The sequence below is a fragment of the Callospermophilus lateralis genome, chromosome 17 (assembly GCF_048772815.1).
Source record: "Callospermophilus lateralis isolate mCalLat2 chromosome 17, mCalLat2.hap1, whole genome shotgun sequence".
NCBI classification, from domain to species: domain Eukaryota; kingdom Metazoa; phylum Chordata; class Mammalia; order Rodentia; family Sciuridae; genus Callospermophilus; species Callospermophilus lateralis.
The window spans coordinates 61,335,314-61,339,798 of record NC_135321.1 but is presented as its reverse complement, the minus strand read 5'-3'; the positions used below and the strand labels follow the sequence as shown (position 1 = coordinate 61,339,798).

General features: G+C 37.7%; 1 pseudogene; it reads right to left on the bottom strand.

Moving 5' to 3' along the window:
• Nucleotides 1–2,037: 2,037 nt before the first annotated feature.
• On the bottom strand, nt 2,038–4,006 carry LOC143382811 (sphingosine-1-phosphate phosphatase 1 pseudogene; annotated as a pseudogene).
• Between the last annotated feature and the right edge of the window lie 479 nt (nt 4,007–4,485).

Sequence of the window (4,485 nt, the reverse complement as noted above, 5' to 3'; positions counted from 1 at the left end):
GCTGAAATCAAGACATATGTCTTGATTAAATCATATTAGTTAAACTAATGAACAAATAGGTCCAGCTGAGTCAAGACCCAGGGCCATTGTAAGGACTCATCAGAAGTGGGTCAGAAGAGGAAGAGAGAAAGGTAGGGCTTGAAACCTCAAACATGGAAAAGCAGCCAAACAGAAGAGGATGGAGTCAGACTCTATTACTCCCTTCATTGTCACAAATTCTTGCTGTTTACATAAAGCAAATGGGGAGCCATATGAAAGAGCACTTGTGAAAGTGAAAAGAGCATGCATCCAAATGCCACAAATGAGAAATGGATATTAAAGTATAGAATATTCTCTCAGTGGAATATAACACAGCTGTGGAAACAAATACACTACATTTCTAATCAACAAGTGAACAAATCCTAATAAAATATTGCTGAGTTAAAAATGAGCCAGACAACAGTTATTATTGCAACCTTTGTAGACTTAAGAACAAACCAAATCTAACAATATATCACACACACACACACACACACACACACACGAATGTTATGAGGAAACATACATTGGTTATTGTTTTAATTATTGAATTCAATATTCACACTATCTTGAATTAGAACATTAGTTTAATATTTATGTTAAATATTATGATAAAAATATTTTATGTGAGTGTTATACCATTTATATTAAAGTAGTTTATTTTTTATGCTGTTGGGGATCAAACCCCAGGGGTTCCTGCATGCTAAGGGAGGGCTCTACCACTGAGCTACACCACCAGCCCTGCAATATATATATATATATATATATATATATATATATATATATATATATATTATTTATTTTAATCTTGAATTTGACTTTTATTTTAAAATACATTTAGCATAGAACTGTCATAGGACAGAAAATAATAAAACACAAAGAAGTGGAATATTTTCAAATACTTTTGAGCTAGAAATAAAAATTAATAGTATAGCATAGACCCCAAAATTCATTCAATAACCACACGTTTTTGAAAGAAAAGCTCTTTTCACATTTTCCAACTTACCAATAGGTTCCAAAGTGCCTTGGTTTCTTTTTAATAGGTAAAGAGCCCAAATTTAGTTGCTTTATTTAAAATTATCAGATTCAGTTTCGGTAAAAATTACCAATCCCTAAATTCTCAATCAGAATTATAAAAATATGAGCTCAAATAGTTATGCTATGTAAAATAGATACATCTGAATTGATATTTCAGGATAATCATAGATATTGCACTAAAATCAGTAATCCCATACCTGATGTTCATTTATATGGAAAGTTAATTCTCTTCTTTATGAATATCTTACTACAAATAAAATTATGTTAATCTAATTACAATCACACTTGAAAATATAAAGGCACAGACAAAAAAAAATAGCTACATACTATACCCAAATTTTCCACTGTGAAAACAATAAAAAGTTGGAAAAGTAATAGGATCTAAATGATTGATACTTATTATTTTTAGATTTTATAATTTATCTTAAGTAGCTAATAAGTGAGTATTAAAAGTTAACAGTGGGCAATCCAATCCTTTCCAAATTTAGAAAAATGTTTTTACATATGAAGCATTTGCACCGTCCCACCTAAAATTTCAACTACATTTCCATTCATTGGAAATATCTACCTGCAGTATAAACAATCAAGATAATGTGCAAAAAAATATATCTTGTTCCTATAACTTACAATACACAGAAAAATACTGACAAAATTGGAAATATTTATCCTTTTAGCTTTCCAATAAATTAGTGAGAAATTTTAGCCCATTCCACATTTCTTTCTAAATAAAGGTCTAAAGGATTAAGGGTGGTTTAGTTCAATCCCTGTTAGTTTGACATATATTTTTTAAATATTTGCCTGATTATATGTAATTAAGATAGAATTAGTCTTTTATATCACAGTATACATGGCATTTCTTAATTCAGCAACAGAAAGGCACAATTAGCAAGCAATAAAATTCAGTACCTGAATTATTAAACTGATGTACAAAACAGTTGCAAAAAAAAGTACATTCAACACAGTGTACAGAACTTTAAAAAAAAATCTAAAAACTAATTTTTCTGAAAATTTGGTCCACTAAAAATGTCTCCCATGTTCAACATCATGGGTAACATGAAAGATGATGGCAGTGTAAAAAGAGGCAGTAAATTAATATGTGGTAGCATATGAATTCTGGTCTATTAATTATGCAATTCAATTAGGAAATGGCTCCCATAGTAAATAAATGTTAAATATATTTGTTAATAACATACCTGTATTAATTCCAAATACACAGGCACAACTGTTTGCATATTATTATTGATTTAATAATACACCCCACAGTTTAAAAAAAACCCCTTAGGTATATTATTTTATATATAACATATATTAGATATATAATTGTATATTATGTACCTTAATATATATTATATATAACTTGAATCCATAATAGCACAAAACTCTCCAAACATTACATGAACATTCTAAATAGATACTTAATCATTTTCTCAGTATAGAAATAGTTCAGCTCACCTAAAACAATATCTGGATGTGCAATGATAAAAAGCACTGACTCTTAAGAACTTACTTAAATAATTATTTAAGTTAAATTCTTGCAAAAGCCTAACTCTGATCTTTTACTTAGAGTATATTTTTAGGTATCAGTAACTGATAACTTCCTTTCTTATCACAAACAGTATTTCCACATCAAGAGATACCAATAAAGAAAAATATGTAGGGAACCAAAAATGTGATAGAGAAACCAACCATTCCATAGGTAATATATCGATAAGGAAGTTCAACTTCCATGTGCTGTCTTGCTTTTCGAATATCATCACATGGTATGTTGAAGATTTTACAGGTTAAGGAATGGTGATCTTTTTCATTATATCTCTGACTATTAGTACAAATATCATTCCTATGAGGATCCGCAATATGGCTTTTCCAAACAGAGTCACAGTAATGGGAGGCCTAGTAAAAGGTAGTATCTCTAAAGAAGGATCTAATAGTAGACCCACGCTATAAGCAACATGGGATCCACATGTAATTCCAGCACCACTTCCTAGAATCTCAGCTGTGTCTCCACGGGATGTGCTCCAGGTATCAAGAGTGAAAGAAAAGATCCCTAAAGCTAAATGAAGACCGATGATGATTAGTGGAGCATATTTGTGAGTTTGGTTGAAGTTGTCAATCAGGTCCACAAAAGGATAGAAGACAGCTAAGATTAAAATGGTATATAGGAATCCAGCAATAATGTCCAGAATGGAGTGCATTCCCATGTAAATTCTACTTAGGCAAACTAGAGAACACCAGCAGGGAAAAAGAATCAGTCCATATATAGGAGGATACTGCCAGCGGCCATAGGTGAGGAGACCATAGCAATGGGGATGGCGGTGCCAGACATGGTGTGGGTGGAGGGCATGCTGTACTCGGAGTTGTAGAAGACCTCCAACTTGACCACGGGCGGCGAGGAGGGTCGCGGCCAGCGGATGATGTCTTTGGTGCACTGGCCCAGGTACATGACCAGCACCCAGGTGATCACCAGCCTGCGACCCACCAGGGGGTCCAGGTTCCAGATCCAGAAAGGGAAGAACATGATGTAAAAGAATTCGTTGCCCAACTCCGTGCGGAAGCAGAACAGGTAGTAGAGCGGCCAGTTGCTCACGCGGGCCAGCTCGCCCTCCTCGCCCGTCAGCGAGTTGCGTCGCAAGGAGCCCGCGCGCTGCGACGAGGCCCGGCCCAGCTCGGCCGCCAGCCCGTTCCGCACGCCGTCGGGGGCGCCGCAGCCGTCCGGCTTGACTGAGCACTGATTGCTGTCGCTCCCGGGTGGCTGGGGGCCCTCGGTCGCCCCTGACTGCCGCCCTCGCCGCCGGGGATCTCCGGCGAGCGGCGCTTCCACCTTCTCATCCTCCCTCCGGTCGGCTGAGCGGTTCGGCGGCGCCTCCACCCCGCACAGACGCTGGAAACGGGCCACTTTCTGCGGCTCCAGCAGACAGGCAGCCAGCTGGGCTAGGTTCTGCCTCAGCGACATGATAACGGGACCTGGAGGGCGAGCCGAGCCCCAGCGCTGCGAACCGTCTCCGCGCGCCCAGCCAGCGGCAGCAGCGCCTTGCTCGACGAGCTGGAGTCTGCCGGTGACGGTGCCACAGGCCGCAGCAGCCGCCACCCTGTATTATATCTTAAATAAATGTTTTAATACTCATTAAAATACTGTATGTTTCAATAAATCCCTTAAAATAAATGAAATGATTGATAAGAATCAAATCAGGTAATACTTGGATTAAAGTGGTCAACATAGAACATCTGTTCAATCAAAAGAAATCCTAAATGGTTGTAATAAAGGTTAATAAAAGGCGTGTTGGCGAACACCTGTAGTCCCAGCCTCTAGGTGGAGCTGAGGCAGGAGGATCATGAATTCAAAGCCAGCCTTAGTAACTTAGCTAGGCCCTAAGCAGCTTAGCAAGACCTTGTCTCAAAATTTTAAAAAATATAAAATAGGGGCTGGAAATG